The sequence below is a fragment of the Stigmatopora nigra genome, chromosome 11 (genome assembly GCF_051989575.1).
Source record: "Stigmatopora nigra isolate UIUO_SnigA chromosome 11, RoL_Snig_1.1, whole genome shotgun sequence".
Taxonomy (NCBI): Eukaryota; Metazoa; Chordata; class Actinopteri; order Syngnathiformes; family Syngnathidae; genus Stigmatopora; species Stigmatopora nigra.
This window is the reverse complement of record NC_135518.1, coordinates 7751386-7772657: the sequence shown is the minus strand read 5'-3', so window position 1 is coordinate 7772657 and position 21272 is coordinate 7751386. Positions and strand designations below refer to the sequence as shown.

The following is a 21272-nucleotide window of genomic DNA, read 5'->3' as shown; positions in this document are numbered from 1 at the left end:
TATATGCAGGGGCGTTTCATCGATCATCCATTTTTTTTCACCATTTTTTTCTCATTTGGGTCACAGATGAACTGAAGCTATTCTAGTTGACATTGGGCAGGGTGCATTGCAGTGCAATGCTGGAGGAAGCAAATGACCCTGGGAACAAGTTTTTTTTTCCTTTCTCCTTTACTATAATAAAATGAAAAGGCCCATCCACTACAAGTAGATGGCAGTGACACTTTTATTGTCAATGTGCAAAGGGAGTATTGACCTTACCCCATAATGACGCCTTGAACAGCTGCATTGCCTCTGCATCATGACTATGAAGACACCTGAGGTCAATCTTTACAGGTCACGACTGTGAACGTCTGCGGGAATCAAACAGAGAAAATCATTAGGGTCAACATGAGAACTCAAGCACAATTAACAGAAACATGGCGGAAATATGTTGCAATCAGGAATCCGTATTTTCCGGACTATAAGTCACACTTTTTTGCTTTTAAAATAGTAATCCTTAAGTGCAACTTATGTATGACAGCCTCTTATGTTGTTTATTTTTAGCTGATAGTTTACTGAAAAACCATTATGTTAACAGATGCCTATTTAGGCTGTTTTTCTCCATTTTACTATTATTACTTTAATATGTTTGTTCTTGCTTTCTGATGGAAATAAAAAATGCCCTCCTATAACTGCGACTTATACTCCAGTGCTCCTGTTAAAAAAAATGAGTGATCCTCACTTCACTTAACGTGCCATCTCTGATTTAGGTGGCATTAGTTTAAGATTGAACTGTTGCATTTTGTAGATAGCAAGGCAATCTAAGAAGAAAGCAAATGATTACGCCCTTGCACAAGAGAAACTAGTTGCAGGAATCCAAGTGTTGTTTTTCTCCTTTAGGTTAAATGGTATATTGTGGTGAAATGTCATCAGTCAAAAAGTCAAACAAACAAATAGTTTATTGATTGTTGTGTTCTATAGGAGAGGAAGGACTGGAGTGATTCACTAAATCATTAAAAAGGGGTGAAGCGGTGTCCCAGAAACATTTCACATAATTTGGAGGATGAGAAAAATGTAATTGTGATCATGGTGTTTCTTTTAAAGAAAGAAGTATTTTCCCTTCTTTCTTTCATAGGATTCCAATTTACAATTCAGTGTAACATATTTATAATTGAGTAAAGCAAGCATACAATACTAATGGTAGCGTTAAAGAATAATCATGAACGTGTTTTATCACAAGTCAATGAAACCACAAAATTGGTTGCGTAGTTTTCATTGAACTAGCATTATTTTGTCAGCTCAGAAAACTTTCTAAAACTTGAGTATGTAAAATAACAAGTTGAAGTTGGGAAAGGCAATAGACCAGAAAAAAAAACCACAGGATTTTTCCTAAAGATCCATTTCGAAGTCACAGCTGTCACCCTAATCACAGCCTGCAGAGGGTACATTTGCACATTTAGGGATTATTTTAATATATTGAGTTGCATTCAACAGCATTGTTTATTTTTTTTGTGTGATGGTCTTTCTAAGAAGGATGTAAAATGTCAGAGACTCAAATTGCATACCTCCCCAATTATGATGCATCAACTCTACAAATACAAACCTGCTGTGAGATTCTTTTGCAAATACCACTTTAAATGCTGCTTTTTACACCGGTCATAATTATGGGCTGGAAATCTGGCAGAGCAGATGGTGGATAAACCAATAAATGTGAAGCAGAAAAAAAAACATTTTTACCCTTCTGCTTTAAAAATCATTTAGCTTTATCTTTAAAAAAATCCCAATACACCATTAAATACAAGCAAAAACTGTCCGTTGGTACTTGGATGATGGATTGATATCAATTCTGTGTTTTACAGTAATACAATAGTCTTTACATTTGTTGACTTGAGGAAACTTATAATGGGAGCTTTTGATGTCCAAGATCAGTTTATAAGATTGCATTAAGCCATATTTAATGGAATATTTTAAAACTTCAGGCTAGTTCATTTTATTTAGTCGCACTCAATAGTAAGTTTAGTTATCTTATTACTTTTCCTCACACACAATAGCTGAAAATTCATCCGTTTTTCTAAGCATTTGTCCTCAAAATTCTGGCAGCTCATGTCAAAAGGTAGACAGACTCAAGTAAACCTTGTCAGTTTTAAATTTACTGAATGCCTGCAGCGTCTCAGCCAGGTTCTGATGGAAGATGCCTGGGGTGACAATGGTTCACATCCCCTCTTGATTTTGAAAGGTGCAATAATAATCACAAACACAAGTTGTTGCTCTAACTTTAAGACAGCTTTATAAAAAAAAATGTGCCCAACATATCTCCGACAACAGTAAGTTTAAATTGGGAGTTTTGATAGCTGATCGCTCATTAAAAAAAAGCAGCGACCTTCATTCTATAGTGCAAGATTACGCAACATGAATGATGACTGTACAAATACTTTGTGTGCCTGCTGACTGCATCGGGAGGTTTAATTATTTCACCAAACTTGTCCAACAAATGTGGATTCACAAACTGCTGCTCTGAGTCTCGGTGGAGGTCATTAGAAAGGGGATAAGTACGTATCACCGCGTATTGTTTGCTGCAAAAGCAATGGGGAAGGAACACAAGGAGAACTGGATGAAGTGAGAACAAAATCTGTGTAACCAGGGGATAATAAGAGATTTTCTTTGAGGGACAGAGGATAGAACAGAGGATGCAGAGTAGAGGACTGATTCGAGCAAACAACCCTGCAAAAACTAAATAAATAAAAACAAATAGAACCCATCCGTCAATATCTTGTTTGTCCTTTTGGGGAAAAATTCCTGGTATCTGACCACTCCTAAAGGTGGGCCAACATCCAATATGAATGGGTATCGGTTATGTGAAAAGAAAGAGAGGCATCCACATTAACATGAATATTCTATTTCACTTCAGTACATAGTATTTCATAAAACTTGCACAAGTACAGCAAGTCCTAAATTAAGATTTTCGTTGCCCTGCTGCAACAGAGGCGTGTAAACTCACATTATTTATACATAGAGTCCTGTTTTTCTAGATTTTGACCAGATAAACGTTGTCATTGGGTCATTTAAGTTTACACAGGTGCCACAATTAGACAACTACAGAGTCTGATCCGGCCTCAAGCTGCACTGGTTATATTTCCTGCTTTAGTTTGCATATTGAATATGTAACATTGATTATGTGTTGAGCTACTCCATTTACTCCGTGCAAGATGAAGGATCTCATTGTCAGTAGCACTTAATCTCTGTCTGCTTCCTCTGTATTATTGCAAATATGATCTCACACCAGCGCTACACATTTGCATGTGATAATTGGTTTGAAACTGCAAATGTACAAGGTAATTGCCAGTCACCGAGCTCCCTCGTTCGCCACCAACTCTTAAAATAAATAAATAAAAGATTTCATGCGATGTAATTCAAGGTTAGCTTCATGCTTCTTCACAGTTGGAGCAAAATTGCATGGGGAGGGGGTAGGGTGAAGGCACAACCCTATCGGTTCGTGTCAGATGCAAATTCCCTGTTGAGGCTTTAATTGCATCTCTGGTTAATCCCCCCGCTTGTCAGGGAGTCTTCTGCTCGTGGCCTTTTGCCAAGCGATAATCGCAAAATTGATAGGAAAAACATCAGGCGCACCTGTCTCAAAGATATGGCAAGTAAATTTAGCAGTGACCAATTTAAACAGTGGAGTAAAAAGCACCACATTGCAGAGCCAATCAATACCTTTCCTCCAGTTGAACGGCACAAAAAAAGAATTATTACATTGAATAGATTTGAGCAGATAATAGATAATATGTCCGGTGGACACCAGCTGCATCAAGGCAGATGTTTAGGTTGGATTTTGAAGACTAGCTAGGGATTTCCTGGCAGTTTGGTGTCAGTGAAACTAGATTAATTGCAACAAATTTGCTCTTGTAAAATACATTTTTCAAAAAGGACCAGGGCACATTGTGCTGGTACTTGAAATTCAATTGGTGGCTGATGTATTTGATTCAAAGCCATGCACGCTGACAGTATGAATGATACATTATATAGCGCTTTAGGAGCCTTGTCTATTTTCTTCTTAACCTAAACTTACAGTGGAGTTGAAAGCAAAGGCAAAATGTGAGGGTCAAATCCAACCTCAAACTCTATGTTTCCATAATATAAAGACTTTGAACATTTTTGATACTATCTCAACACAGCATCTAAAAAATGTGAGACCAATGTTATGTTAAAAAAAAGTACATTTTCCCATGTTCAATAAATTCAAGCAGCAAGTTTGACAAACCAACAATACACCAACGACGTTGGATCACATTCTCTTAGAGGGGGGGGGGGACAGTTATTTATATTAATATCAGTACTGCCATCAATATTTCACATCAGGATTATGAAAGAACCTTGCCATATAATGTTTAACTATTTGGAAAAAAAGGGATCAAAGCTTGAGTACATTGCTTCACATTTTGTTTAACACCCACGCTTATGAGAGTAGGAGCACTCAACCAGCTGTAATCTGGTTTTAGCCAATTTACGTTTGATTTATTACAATTGAGAATCCATTCTTAAAGCAACTCCAAACAACACTGAGAAAACAAGTGAGGTGTTGACAGCATGGATTCAACAAAGGCTGAGCTGGACCGGAAAACTAAATAGACTCAAGGTAATGAGGCAAAAGAAGCACAGCTGGTAAAGCAGAAGCATGGGAAAAGATCTGAGAGCAGGAGGACAGCATAAAATATGAAATGACTGTTTGTTTTCAAGGTGTCTTGCAGTCAGTCCCAGAGAATAAGAGAACACAAAGGTCACATTCACACCTGAACAATTTGTTCCATATTAAATACTAGTTTGTGGTGCACAGTTTTTGTGTTGAGGTCCACAAACCAGTGAAATCTGATGCAAAGCAAAACATTCAATCCAAGGCCTTATTGGAGAGGTAGTCTCACTTTGAAGCGAACTGTGGTGCGAGTTGCTATATGTAGGAATTTGACAGCATTGTGGTGTGAAACACACATTTTCGCACTTAACAGGAATTCACAGCCAGAGGCAGTATGTGAAATGTTTTCAGGTTAACATCACAGTCTCTGGTTAGTAGAATGTCGGCTAACATGCGCTGGGCTTCAATTTGGAACAACGACAAGACAAAAAATGGTAACATTAAAGATATGGAAATAGAATTCCGTGCTATGGAGACAAAATTCTGACTCTTAAAGTTGAACTTTAACCTGTACAGGTGGGCAGTAGAGGGAGACCATAATAGAAACCCACGCTCCCACTTACATTTTGACAATTTTAGACTACCTGTAGACATTTGACAGATGATTGACATTCTCCACATTCAAGTTCTTTATCAAATGAAGATATGGATTTAAGATGAAAACATACCGTGTAGAGTTAGAGCTATGACTCTTAAAAGTCATTTTTTGGTGCAATCTTTAGACATTGACAGGTTGAGCACAAGCTCTTTACCCTTTATCGATTCTACCAATCATGCTCCTACAAGAAGTATTGCAACATTTCATCAGTTATTCGTTTCCCGCTCTCCACAAAAACAAATAACTATCTTACTTATCCTCCTACAGGAACAACATTTCTTTACAGCAAACTGTGAACTGGCAGTGTTACATTGCAACTTTACAGAGGGTCAATGTTGCAGAGGCTCAACCTCATTAATAACCCTCAAGAGTTACAAACCTGTTTGACCTTAATGGTTCACCTTTACAAATGGTTCAAACATGGCAGGTCCAGAGTTTTCCACAACAAATGGGAATCCTCGACCCTCTGAGGACTTGAAACCACTTACTTATAAATGTGACAAATTACCTTTCCAGAGATCTTCGTCCTAATGCGTCCCCAATAGCTCTGGGTCAATAAATGACACCAAGGAATGACTGTGGTCATGACATTAGTGGTATGGGTTCTCCTTCGTGGATTTTTTAAAAAGGTCATAATACATAATTAAGGTTTTTCTAAATGGGATCTGTAAAGAAAAAAGTATTAATTCTTTACAGAACCCATTGATGGCCACAAGACATAACCCTAACCCATTAGGCAGCTTTTTTTTCCCAGGTAGTCACACTGCAGTTGTACTAACTAACCACCATAAAACCTAGCCATGAATTCACTACACAATTCACTACATGCATGCAGAGCAACACTAAATCCTCTCTGTAGAAGATGATGCTATGACAGTGAGCCAATTTACTGACATTTTCTCCCACCGAGGCCTTACTCTAACTATTTCAATACCAGCTGTTTACTGAAGAAAATGACATTTAATGACACCATTTTCATGCAGTGCAGGTAATGTCAGGTAAAAATGAGCAGGAGATGCTATTACAAAAAAATAAATAAAATGCCGTTTGTTTTAGGATGATACGTAAAAGGGTGCAATTATGGAATTTGTCATTTGTCTTAAGAGGTAATTATTGGGGTAGACCTGCCAACTGGTTTAATAATTGTTTGTTCATGTCCAGCCAATGTGGTCAAACTGGTTTTACAATGGTTTGTTAGGACAGTGGAATGTAGGATGAGCCAACTGTATTTTCAGACCTATCAGTAATAAGGTCATTAATGATCCGAAAAAGGATTGATAGCTATCTAAAAGATTACAGTATGTATTGAAACTGCTCAAAGCTGGGGTATCTAGCTCCCATGGGGGAGCATAAAAAGAGGATCTTATTCTTTTTTTTTCCTACTTTTCATTTCCCGCATGGTTGAATCTGAGTGCACACTTTGCTATGCTTTTGTCTCCTCTTTCTGCTGGTTCTCTCTTGTCTTTTCTGTCTTATGCTTGACATTTCTCCATTTAGGTCAGTCTCAATAGGAGGAGAGCAGTGAGAAAAGAACAAAACCCAAGGGCAATAATATGAGAAACAACTATTTAGGTATGCTCCTGTAATACATGCTGTCAAGGGTTCAATGCTAATTGTCTCCACAAGTAGGAGAGTCTTTGCTTCATTTTATTTTGGGATTGCATGGTTCATTAGTAAGGAAAGTGAATGTTTTGTCTGTTAATGAAAAAAAGAAATGAAAGACTGGAATTCTCAGCAGCTTATGATTACACAGAGGTACACCTTAATGGAAATGGAATTCAAAGCTGGACCAGATCAAATGTGAGAGTTGGAAAGCGAGGAAAAGTATCTGTTTCAGAATTAATGAAGAAAAATCTTTAGAATTTCAAGTGAGGGAAACAGAGGCAGTTTGTGAAGATCTAATCATTTTCCAAACAATTTAAAATCATCCAACTGTAAACTCAAACACTGGTGCATAGAGAGTTATTTGAAAAGATAAATAAAAGTTGATACGGCCCTCTTGAAACAAAGCAGCCAACGGAAGAGCGGTTGGTGTCTCCCAGTGTCATCTGATGCCTGCCCAGACGAAGCCTAAAACTATCAGTAAGACAATGAGCCTCTTGAGGTGATGACACAAGGGGAAAGAGGCAGCTCTTAATCTTCTGATACCCACTTATCTGGCAATTTTCCCAATGTAGCAAGACACCAAATAGTGTCTTTTCTCTGAGGGTTATTTGCATAGCTGCAAATGCCTGCAAAACACTCCACAGTGTTCTTGCTTCTATTGATTGGATGAAAACTAGCCTCCTCAAACATAGAACTCTGCAGTGGATGGTATAACATGGTCTAATATCTCCCTGCAAAAAAGGCAAAACGTCTGGATTGCTAATTAGGGATGCAGACTGAAACATAGCTGGTCTTTTCAAAAGAGTCTGGCATGCTCGAGTGGAGCGCGACAGAGGGAATCCATCTCCAGCTATCTCCCCTATCCATTAGCTCTGCATGGGAGCTGTTGCCAGCCCTTGCCAATGAACTCTTTCTGATGGGCTGAGCTGATCAGCTAGGAGGGCCATCATTTGGACGCAGTCAGTCAAGAGGCTTCAGTCCACACAAAGATGACCAACTGAGAAATGTAATTTCCCGTGATGTAAGATTGAGCCAAAGCATTCGTCAATTTCCTTCCCGGATAGTTTTAACTCATAAAAGTGAACTTGCTTTGACACAGCGTGGGCAGAGGTGTAGCACAAGATGTCAGCACTGCTGGGGAAGTCAAACTTTTGCATTCCTGACCAGTGAAATGGTAGCATTGGTGCTTACAGTTCTGTTCAGTTTTGAGTCTTTTTGAATAACTATTTAAGGTCGTGTTTGAAAAATGTTAATATCGACTTTGTTTACCTGCATATGTAATACTTTGACTACAAAACGATAGGTGAAAGATGTCCAGGTTCAATGAAAGTTAATTTCCTCTAAGATTGTTGAGGGAGATGTTTCTATAAGAACACTGGCATTTCCAAGACTTAAAGACCAGAGTTTGTCCACGTGTAGCAGGATATTTTGCAATTTTAAGAAATTCTCCTTTGGTTTGACCACCAGCTACACACACAGATGCAAATTTTGGCATTGAAATGATTCCATGTCCGGAGCACGATCTCCAACTACTATCATTTTCACACTGTACCAAAGTCTGTGATGGACTTAGTGGGTGGCCGACAACTGAAAAAAACTTTGCAGATTTATAAAGGTAAGATTGTTTGTCCTCACCTCTTTCGGTCTAAACCAGTCTATCATAACTCAGGGTGTACTTCTTAGGACAATTGATGAGCAGACGCTCAATAACTGATGAGAATTGGGGGCTTCAAAGTCTTCATTATCTCTTAGCCTACCTTTTACATAAACAGGGCAAAAATGTCATTATGGGGAGAGGAAAAATATGACTGCAGTAGTGAACTCATAGACCTCACACCTGGGGAATAGGAAGCTAAGCGACCGGTGATATAATCTACATAATTACATGTCATATAGTGGTTCATATTTATTATATCAAAGGCAATAAATCAAATTAAACCGAATTGAGCCAAGCATTGCATTAATCAGACAATGAAATAAAAAGCAATGGACCTAATTCAACAAGAGACTACTATTACTGTCACAACTTAATAATTAACATTTTATATGTATCCCTTTCACCTCATTCAGCACAGAAAAAAACCCAGAAGACTGGCTTCAGACCTCACGACAGTGTTTTTATTTACTTCAATAGCCTATTGGGGGCACTAAACCCTCAGAAACTGGAGTGTATGAACATACACACAACACACATTCAGTGAAATCACTGTTACAAGTGAGAACTAAATGAATAATCCCTGATATAAAGACGGTCTAAAATCTAACTTGAATACCACAGAATGCATGCTTGATGAACATTTTCTGGGTTCAACATACTGTAGTGGCAGAGGGTATTTCTCAAGCCCTCATTAAAATTTCACCAAAGGAATAGCCAGGGAGAGATGTGCAATACATCAACTTGTACAATGGAATAAGGAACAATTGGATGTTGATATGCGTTAGCTGATTGAAAAGCATTGTTGATTAAATAAAGGTTCTTGACTTTAATTATCTGCCATGGATGATATCCAAGCCTCAGGCTGTTTGTATGCATTCACTGCCAATAAATGAACTTTGGCAGAGAAAGTTATGACTCCTTGAGCAATGGAGTCTGACTGCAAAAAACATTGTCACTCTTTATTAGGGCTGTAAAACAAATTGAACGCTTAATCAAGACAACGGCGCTCGTCATGATTAATCACAAATGGAACACATACGGTCACCGACAGCATATTGGTTCATCTGCCTATTACCCACTCAATGAAGGTGAGAATGTACGTCTATCCATGTGCCAAGACTGACTGGTAGCCTGTCCAGGTTGGATACACACCCAGTAAAGAATATACTTACTTTGATGGAATTATCATTCAATTTTCAATATCAATTTTAGATTCAATACATTTGCCTCATTTGGAATGCTCTCCAATGTCATTGGTGTAGCTTATACAACTAATTACTGCGATGAATGCTAATTAGATGGCATTCTAAAGTTAATCAAACACTTGTACTGCAAAAAACGCTTGCGTTTGCAGTGTTTATGTAACAATCAAGTATCGACCTACTGAGCACTAGCAACTAGTATATAGGGTTTGTTACTATGCTTAATTAAACTTCAATAAATGGATAGCCATATGGGAGGGGAGACTGTACATTGGCTTCTCTGAGACCAGAGAACAAATGCCCTGCATCTGGAGGTTGAGATTGCATTCTTATTTTGCACTTATCGCGCTTTGCATGCATGACAGCTGAGTGCAATGCACAATAGGTTTTGGCAGCAGGCGGGTGAGTTAGTTTTCCTGTTCGTATTCCTCTGACAGATTACCTGCGCCTGTTCTACTCACTTTATTGATTACTCAATCACGGTGGCAACCATTCCACATTGGAGGATATATGGGACAGTTATCATTCGGAAATACCCGATATGTCATCAACATTTCCTGCCCTCGGAGAGGCTGGGGATGTTTGCGGAAGTCTCAGTATACAGTACACCTAACCTGGGGTTTACGTCATTGTTGGTCTAAGCATTTTCCCATCTTAGTAAGATCATTAAGGTTTAGGATCTAACTTCCACATGGTCCTTAAATATGAAACTGGGTCATGAGCAAAGCACTTTGGCTATCCATCAGTATTGTACAACATGAGTCTGTTATACCCTTGTATTAAAAGACAGTGGAAGCTAACTAAAAGCGTGTCGATGACAGTGGTCAGTTTCCTCTCCAGGCCATCATCACTGTCTATTGTGTCTCACGGGGTCTCTGGAATGAGGCTCATTATCGCACAGCTACAGGATGGCTAACAAATGAGCTACGAAACAAAAAAAAATGCAATCTGGATCATGTGTACGAGGATTTTCATGTACAGTAAGCCTACACGATTAACTGGAATTCAGTCATGATTGTCTCTACATTAGAAGCAGGAAGAAATTTGTACAAAACAAATTTGCCAAAGTTTTCTTGAAGTGAGCAAAAAGTTGACAATGGCAATTATCTACAAAATTACCTATGCCAAAATATAAAGAGGATAAAGAGGACTAATATGCACAAATAAACCGAAAATGGGATTGCTATGACAACTTGGCAAATCAGATTGTCATCAATGCTTTGAGGGGATCTCTAAATGTGAATCACTCCAGTTTTCTTATAACATAAAAGCTACTTCATTCCAGGAGAGGCTCTGGATGATTTCCCAGAGCAGATTTGATTAAATGAACATGCTTTTCATCGGAAACTGTCAGTCACACACTAATGTACAACTGTATGTTCCACAAGTGGCTTTGACTGGTGTTACTCGAGAGAGACGTCTGGGTATAAACCTCAGTGGAGAGTGGCAATAAACGGATGAAAACCTCTTGTTTTGAAGAAGCAATTCAATATGCCAAATATTTTAAGAATAGCTAAGAGTAGCTTATTTCAACTGTGCGGTCTTGAACATGATTGTGGCTCCTTAATTCAAGGCTAGAGCAAAAAATAAAAATAAAAAGTCTAAGAGACGTCTTATTCCCATTGAAATTCATAAGCTATGCTTCTCTACCTCAGTCCAATCCAAAGCTCTAACCATCTTGTGAAATCATAACACTTACCCGAATGCAACTGCTGGTGAAAGGCAAGGCTGACTTTTGATGAGATTCATTAACTGGTGAGGCAAGACCGTCTGGAGTTCTTCGTCCAATTAGAGCGGGTCATTTGATGTCCAGTTCTAAAATCAAAAGATAGAGATCACATTTTATTAAATGTGTCCATCTTCACTGTGTTCTAATTAGTGGGTGTATCGTCAATTTGAGACTGAGATTCTTTACAAGTTTGCTTTTAAGAGATTATTGCTCATTTTCTTAAACCATTCTTTAACATTCTAGTAAAATCAGCTACTGTTTTATTGGGACTGAGTTTTGCAGTGTTCCTTAGAGTGAATAGTAATCACAAACAGTTTATAATTATAAGAAGATTTTTTTGTGAGAGAACACAATGACATCATATATATTTAATTTATGAAATTGACAGTAGATTGTCATTTATATAAAGATGACCTTTTGAATTCAGCAGTGAAGAAAATGAAGCAAATATCACATAAGATAAGAGAAGATAATAGTTTTTTTTTCTGATTCTACTCCTCCACCTTTTTTTGAGTTGTCCAGTAATTGCTCTGTTGGTTCAGTTAAAAGAACACCAGTAGCACCCAGAAGAGAAAAACAAAGTTGCTTTTTTGAGGGATTTGTCTGAGGCCAGTCAAATTTGAGAATAAAAAACCAAAAACAAAAACAAAATAGCTCATTTACAGCACAAAGCTGCTTCCTTGTGATATACTATTCATTATTTTATGTAGAGGCAAAAATAAACTCAAAACACCAAATGTCCAAACAACTGAGATGGTAAGTAATGAGCTAAAAGATGAATGTGTCACTTTGAGAGAAAAAGAAAGACAATATTGGAGCAAAGTCTTTTTTTCCTTTGTTAGCTCAGTGTTTCCATGCAAGGAGAACAAAAGGCAATTACCTGTTCAATAGCTTTTTTTGTCCAACAAGTTAGTTTTTTTTCTTAAATGGAAAAATAAAGCGATTGCTTCAGTTTTAAAATGTGAAAGGATAAAGGTGGTCAAACTTTTGAATACTAATTTTACCCAAACTAATGCTGTCTGAAGTAGAAGTAGAAAGATAAGCAGTGTTGAAAATGGATGAATTAAGAATTGATGGATGGATAATCATGATAAATTTCTGGTAGGACGAACAAAAATAATCACAATGTTGCTAAAGAAATTGGATAAGATCATCGATATCTATATAATAGGTTTTACTTTAATAGTCATTCGAGGGGACCAAGCGAAATACTTAACCCTAACCCTTAAAAAAAGTGCTCTGTATCAAAAGCTTCTTTAGTCAAGAATAAAAAAACAGGGCTCTTTTTACATTCCTCAATTTATTACTGTCCACAGTTGTCACCAAATGTGAAGTCTGAGGTTATTGAACTAGAATGTCAGATGGCTTAAAAGCTAATTATACCAAGGATTTATGGCTTGAGTCTTCTTATGGTTGTCCATGTCATCAGCCATTTCTTATTAAAAGGACATTAAAACTTTTTCTTTTTTTGCTTGGAATGGCCAGTTTGGAAAAGACCACCTTCAACTTTACAATTGCTTTTTAAAAAAAGTTTGGAATCTTTACAAAAACTTTAAAAGCTGTTAAATGAATTCCGAATGGCTCACAGTCATTATTAAACCCAACTAAGTTCTCACAAAGTTTGAAAGCGTGCAAAGAAATTGTTAAGACTGGATATTGGTGAGGTTAAAGATCATAATGAAACTATCATCAGGCATCAACCTGGAAAGATGGCAGATCATAGAATGGCCATAAAAAATGCATAATTTTAAATCCCACATCCTTTAGTAGTCCTTTACGTAAAAGTTCAACTATAAAACAGAGTACTTGTAACTTGGAATGACCGCATTCTGCTCTAAATTCTTGAAATAGTCTGTCATCGGCATTTGAGTAATAGCAGAAGCTCAAGACGCTCGTTTGTCTCATCCATATTTTCATATTTATGAAAATGCAAGGATTGTAAGCTAATTTTGCAGAGTGGGAATTTCTGCATAAGAGCTTTTTTTCCACAAATCCTGACATGCAGACAATGGATTTTTGTCATTAATCCACCAGCATTACCTTATAACCAGTTAAAGCCGTTATGACATTGTGACAAGTATTTGGTGCCCTCACTTTTTTTTCTTTTATCATTTTGTCAGCAGACTGAACTTGCTTGCTTTGCCAATAAACAACAGTGTATTTTCAGAGCCGTTCTTAACTCATGAATTAGGTTCTGAGCTCTTTAATTGAGGAAAAAAGCAAAAAAAAGCTCTTTTGATGCACATAAATTGCATTAGGTAATTTAGAAAACAACAGAATGGTGACCTCTCTATAAAAGTACACACTTGCATAATAATATAACATTATGTCTCGTCTCCAAGGCTTATTCTATTCAATGTTTGGGTCAGACAGATTGCTTTGCCAGCTCCTTTCAACTGAAAAATAAGATGAATTAAAATTGTTTGGAACACTGTCAAGACAGTGATCGATTTATCCTAACCCAACTCAATTAAAATTATACATACGAGTAATATAAATAGATACTAGATAGATTGAGTGAGCTCCTCAGGAAATTTGTCATTGTGAGTCACATGACCGATCACACTGTGTGAAAATGCAAGATGCCCATTTCACTTTCAATAGAACTTTTCTTCTGGAACGGATTACACGCTAATTCATCCCAGCCGGACAGTTTGTCCTCTATTATAGAAAAGTCATCATTGTCATGTATCATGTATTATGTTTCCCTCAGGAAGCAGTTTGGGCCCGGGAGGTGGAGTAAGCTGATTCATAATTGCAAAAATCCAATTGTTTAGGTATCCTTAAGCAAGACATTCAACTGCTAATTGCATTTGATGACCAGCATGGCAACTTTCTCTTCAGCATGGGCCATTAGTGTCTTAATGTGGACATGAATGGGCGACAAGAATGTATTGAAAAGTTACATGAGTGGTCGGCAGACCAGAAAAGTGCTGCGTGAATGCCGTTGCTGATGATCATTTAGAGAAATTAATGAGGATTTGTTCTGTCCTTTGGAATCAGCATATAATGAGGAATTTCCAGAGTGGCTAGCTGCCAGGAACTGTAGAATATATCCACTTAAGAATTCCACTGGCCAAATGTTATCCCACTGGGTCGTCACCATTTTGTTTCATGCCATTACAATTAGGCCCACTAAGGCTAAATTCAAAATTTGCACTTAAAACGTCAGTTTCTATGTGTGCTTCTGTGATAAGGAATTTTGCAGACTACATTTTTTTTCTATTAAATGTCAGCAATTACAGAAGGTTAAACAGTTTTACAAACAACACCATTGTGAAAGCAGTTTCAATAAAATATGTCAGATAATAATAATATTTTACAAAAGCGCTGTTCCCCAGATATATTCTATTCTCACTTGTCAAAAAGCTCTCTAGTCTAAAACATTTATGGTATTTGTTCACAGATTGTCACAAAAGAGGTCACGGTGGAGTGTGGTTCTACTGAGACTCCATTTGCACTCTGCACTTTAAAAGGATTGACAAATCTGTGTACATTCAAAAGCGCCTTGTCTTTAAATTTTTAGAATGGAAGAGACGAAAGGAAAATATGAGTGAGAATGTGCTCTCTTTATAGTTGGCTAAATCTGGAGCCAGCAATATCTGTATGGGCAACATATAAACACCATCTCAGCAAAAACAACGTTCCTGAAGGTAGCCACTACTAATATAAAGCTTAGAGAAAGTATGGCTATTGACTTGAACATTTGGTGAAAGAATTAGATGTAGAAGCAAGACCTGATCACAAAAGTTCCCAGAAAGGAGGACTTGGATCAAATCTAAGCAGGGTGGTTTTGGGATTCCATACTCCCGTGCTGAACCCACTAGAGACGACAAACAACAATCAGTAAACATTTGAAGAGAGAAACTTGCTCTACAACTCCATTGATTCAGCTCCGTATGCCACAACACACTTTCTGTCATACTTCCACATCCTCAAGGTTGATGAGTTGCAATTCACCCATTTATGATGGCTATTCAGTTGATTTTTTTCCCTCTCTGAATGTGACTCATGGCAGTATAAAGAAAATCAAACTCTATGGAGTATGATGTCCTCAAATCAAACTCTATGGAGTATGACGTCCTCAAATCAAATGTGAACAAAGATAACATATTGATTTTGTGTCAATGCAATCTGGGATTATTTGTGTCTAATGAGAATGGATTAATGTGTCAATATCCATAAAGATGCACGTACATCACTTACAATATAAAATGTAAATTGAAGGTCAGGAAATCACATTTAGGCATTCAATTGGAATTTTGGACTCTTTACTCTTGATTAAGTCACGCGGTTAATTACCCAGGAAACCTAACTAATTGCATCTGGCCAACTCCATACTCATACTATTGTTTTTTTGTTATTTTTTTTTTAGATTGGAGGACAGTTAGAGTTTAAATGTTGCTACAAGAAGCTTTTGCCCCACAGAGTTACAATCCTGAAAATAGTAACATGGCATCCACAGAGATATTGGAGAGAAAATACATCATCGACTTTGTAAATTTGGGTCACAGGCAGATCGGCCACCTTGGGGAACGGCTTCAGGCAGATGTTCACGGCAAGACTCGCGACTGAGCTGCGTTTAGCATCCGCTGTCAACATGTTCCCAGCAGAATACAAAAGTAAATTCAAACCAATACATTGCCCATACTTTTTACTTTCCAGATGTTAGTCAAAAACTAATTACATAAATATCCAACTGTTACTTACATTAGTGATATGCATACTATACTATACACTTCGATGGATTATGATGACAATTATTCACAGGTAGCCCAATGATGAAAACACTTGAAGCCAAATAAAAAGTGCAGCGTATTTAATGATTGAAGTAATGAAATCACTTAAAAAAATCCCAGCTGTACGACAATTTGCGTAATATTGCCTGCGGGTGTTGTTCTGAGTTTATGACCCATATTAAAGTACAATATATTTTAGTTCTTAAAATACAGGGTGAGAGTTGGCAATCGTTAAGTGAGGGATTGAAATTAATTTGATATACAGTCCTTATTACCACACCTTTACAAGACCCATGAGCAATCCTCCCAGTATAAAGTAGCTATTTACATTCAAAATCAACAAAATCAATTATTGCATGTATTGTTTTTGTTCCCAAATTAAGGAAATGTAGGCCGGGGAGCCATCTAGTCTCCAGATTGCATTGTCATGTCACATATCTCCCATATCCCAAAGACAATCCAAGATATGCAAACACCCGCAGTCTTGTTTAACCTTGACGAGGAACAGAAAGTGAAGAACCCCTAGGAAATATACAGTACACGTTATCTGACAAATAACATTGACCTTCTCATCTTGCAAAGGCTTATATTTAAGGTCAAATCCCACTTATGGCCTCTATTTAAGGGGTTTGCTCTACCTGAAGAAAATGCAGAAATATATCTTCATACATTCCTGAACAAATCCCTCTTGCCTGTCGCAAAGCCAGTTATGAACAAAACATCCATCAACATTTATTGTAATCCTGTAAAGTTGCTATTACAACATAATATTCACTAAACATGATCATGTAGTGAATAGCCACCCACAGAATATAATACTGGTGACATAATAGGATACTTAAAGTTTGACCGGTTCCATTTTCAGTCACTCTAATGAAAGACTTTCTTTCATGACTTCGGAAAACAGTAGCGTATCCAAGTTCTTATCCTGACTATAATGCATTGTGGCTTAACGGGATTTCTTTCCAAGACACAGCTTTCAGTAATTGGTGAGAAACAGGTTCAAGTCCTTTCTGACAATGGAGGACTGAAAGAGCACAAGATTTGTCAGTTGGGTGCAATGAAGTGAAACTGGATACTAAATTGGGGTAACTGGTGTGTGCGGTATAGTATGTAAGGACCACAGTGATCACCCCCCATTTGCTTTAACGGCTTCACTCTTCCTCATTGGGCAGTTAGAAACACTTTTTGACAGATCTACCTTTTGGCTAAAACATTCCGTTTGTAAGGTTGATTAACACAGCTGTGAAGTGACAGTAAACTTCTGTAGGAAGTACAATGGATATAACAATGGGAGGCTTTTAATAAGTACTCAAAATGAATGTAATATTGACTTCAATTTTAGCCAATCATTAGCAATTATTTGAAGGGCAAATGTCAACCCAGATGTCACTTCTTATTCTCAGGTCATTGAGTAAATACAATTGGACTGTTATAGATGATTTGAAAGATTATCTCCTAAGCTTAAGAGAAAGTAAAAACCTGTTGTTATCCCAGCTAGTTATTTGTAAAATCTGTCCCCAGAAAAAAAGAGGCAAACATGCTGTCGTTCCATACATGTATCAGATCTACCTGAAAAATAGAGAACGATGTTTTTTTTCCTGTACATTTCAAACTTGGGAACACCATGAGACAGACACTCGTAGACCCCAAAGACTACAAACCCTATTACCAGGAAAACAAACACTGTCAATGCTGTCAAGTGCACTGAAGAATACACTGATTTATATATTGGGGAAATCAAGCAACCGCTGAGCAGGCGCTTGGAACAACTGAGGCTAAGTCCTCAGGTCAACTGTCTTTTTGCAATGTATAAGAAGTGGAAAACTTGGGGAACAAAAATTGACACATTTTGGACATAGAGTAAGACTAAGAGAGGCCAATTAGAACTTGTTTGAAAGACCATTTCTGAAGTGAATAGTAAGCTTACCACGAAAAAATTATTACAAAAAAAACAATACCGCCCTAACACTCTCTTTCAAGACACTCAATAATTTAGCTTCTAACAATTAGCTAACAAAACACATTGCCCCATTTGGCTTTTGGGTGGCTTAACCATTTTTATAACCCAGTGGAATACCAATAAAGGCAATTTCACTCAAACACGTTATATGATTTTCTGCAGGGCATCTTATCTTTAGTTTTAATTCTAGTTCGACGCTCATGCTGGGGGTGTTGTATTGATTCTTTGGGTAAAAAGTGACGTCTATGAACTAATTCTACATTCTGGCTGTAGGTTCTAACACCATTTCAATTAGATTGTTTTTATTTCTGATTGTTTTGTGCGTAGCTGTTGTTGTTGCAAAAGCACATGCGACTCAAGGCTGAAAGACATTTATCTTAACGTTAAATGCATTCACCCTATAACACATTGTAACATTACAGTGCTTTCTGGAATAAATATCTTCACTATGGGAGGTCATATTTATCTGGCAGCCTTGAAGACCACATGCAACTGAAGCCACTATTTTCCCGCCATGATACTGACCTGTATGGTAAGAAGAAAAAAAATCTGATACATGTCGCATACAAACAAAAAAATCCCATTTTACCTGTACTGTGCACAATCAGACCAGTACATTTATAATCAAAAGAATCTGATGCAGGTAACAAATAATAAGAAAGCTGTTTCTTGAAAGCTAGACTGTTTTGAAAGAAATGGAAATATTTTTCTGCAACACACTGATATTTTTCCCGCACATTGCTTCAGGCAGCAATGGCTTAATCCCTCATTTAAAGCTTCACAATCCCATGGTGCTAGCACAAGGCTCGCTTTGGAATCAGTTGATCTATCCCGGCCAAACGTTGTTAACAAAGGCTGCTCGGTAAAAATGATCAACATGTGTGGCCTCACCCGTCCGGCTCAAAAAGTCTCTGGGGTGTAAAAAATGGCCTGTTTGTGTGTATTGAGCCACGTCATCTCTCTTGTGGGCAATTGTCCTATGTAGCGCAGCAAGAGCCTCTGGGAAGACATTATCGCCCACCCACCGATCCCCATGGGTTGTATCTCTTCCAGAGCAACTTCAATACTATTTTTTTACTCCTCATTTCCCATCAATTTTGTTTCCACAGGTGTTTCTTTCCTTATTGCATCTACTTTAATGTCCAAACAAGTTTAACATTTGTTCAACTCAATAGCAAGACAAGACATCAGCATCCTCTCTGCCATTAGAAATATTTTACAATGGCAATATTGCATTCTGAACATTCAAAACCTTGATACAATTAATAACTTAAAGTGGGCCTATTATATAACATTTTTGTAGACAGTAGTCTCTCCCACATCAACTGTGAGTTTGTCTGTCCATGCAATCAAATAGAATAACATGTTTGTGTATGTAGATTGAATAGCACAGGTCTAACTCTTGAACAATGAAAGGAGTTACTTCAGACTGGGTTTGTAGGACTCTGTGGTACGGAAGCACAATTGTCACTCGTCACCAATTAATTAAAATTCACATTTACAGCATTTTGAAGGAACAAAATTGTGTCCAGGCTTTAGGGTGGCTATTAGTGTTTAGTTTAACAATGACAAGAAAACTAACTGAGGACAAAACCTAATTTTGGAGTGAGAATAGTACACCAAACTGTAAATCAACTCTCCATCAATCCATTTTTCCTCTGGCTCATCCAACTTTAAAAAACCGCATCACAAAAATTCTCCAAAACTGAGCCCTGTGCAATACTTTTCTTACTTGCTGTCTCCATGTAGCTGCGGCGATGTTTCTTAACACAACAGTTCTCGTCTAAATATTAATGCCCTTTTTTTTATTGCCAAGAGATTGTACGATACCACATTTATGACTGCAGGAAATACATTACTCAATATGTAGGTTTTAATAAAGCGCCACACTAATTTGCAATATGCAAATATTCACTCTGACTAATAGGATTTGTTCCCCTAATTTATATTTGCTGACACAAAAGTCTACATTCAGAATGATGAAGGACTAAAACAGATGCTGGGTACAACAGAAAGTGGTTGAATATGTAAAGCGTGCAAGTACACTATACTGCAATCTCCTGAGGATGGATGGCTCTAGAAGTAGAGATGCAGTGATAAAAGAAAGCTATGCTTTTTAAATACTGCCCTCAAGACAACACGTGCTTTTCGTAAATTCTCCCACTCTCCACAAACACAACATTCAAACTATTGTTTATGCCTTGTAAGTGGTTCCAAACACTCCTATTAAATCTCACTTGGAGTCATTTCAAAGGAATCTGTGCCAGACCAGAATTCTATTAGTATCAGTAACAGACAGGTCTTTATGTTACACTCCAATCTGTCCAGTCTCTGAATTGTTTTAGGTCTTGGTCTTGACTCCCAAAGTATTGATCATAACTTGGTCTCAGTCTTTGTCAAAGTCCTGAGTAGAGCACTGGCGAGAAACAACATTAAATGGCTAGTGCTGAAATTTTCACCACTTCATTTTCAAATAGGTTGACTGAGTTTGCAAATACATCTCTGAATTTATTTTACCGTCACATGATTATCTTTAATCATCCTGATCCCACTGGCCGTCCATTGAACTAGCCCATCCGAAAAGATCAACCCCTCCGGCCTCTCTCTAGACCCTGGAGAGCTCCGCGGGCTTATCCCCGGTAGCTGGAGAGTTCTCAGCACCTGGAGAGCTTCCTAGCACGCCGGAGAGCTCCTTAGCACACCGGAGAGCTCCCTAGCACGCTGGAGAGCTCCCTAGCACGCCGGAGAGCACCCTAGCACCCTGGAGAGCTCCCTAGCACACCGGAGAGCTCTCTAGCACACCGGAGAGCTCTCTAGCACACCGGAGAGCTCCCTAGCACACCGGAGAGCTCCCTAGCACACCGGAGAGCTCCACAGGTAGCCGGAGAGCTCCGGTTGTTTTTATAAAACCTTGTTTAGAGAGCTCCACCGTCCTATGGCTCAGTTTTTAAATATATCTGCCCACCAGAGAGTGCTTATTCCCAGGGGCATGGGGAGCTGACACTACCATTGGATAAAAAAAAAAATATATAAAAAAAGTAAAACAGAAACATTTCGAAATACAAAAAGCGTTTTTCACCCAAGTGTGGAGCTCATCCATCCAGAGCCTT

General features: G+C 37.9%; 1 long non-coding RNA gene across 1 annotated transcript in view; it reads right to left on the bottom strand.

The window, feature by feature from the left end:
• Nucleotides 1–258: 258 nt before the first annotated feature.
• The window catches only part of LOC144204703 (uncharacterized), a 33002-nt gene continuing 11988 nt past the window's right edge, over nt 259–21272 (bottom strand). Inside the window, exons 2-3 of the long non-coding RNA XR_013327949.1 lie at nt 11431–11546; nt 259–350 (exon numbers count right to left, since the gene is read on the bottom strand). This is a non-coding gene — a long non-coding RNA (uncharacterized LOC144204703). The remainder of the gene's footprint in view (nt 351–11430; nt 11547–21272) is intronic.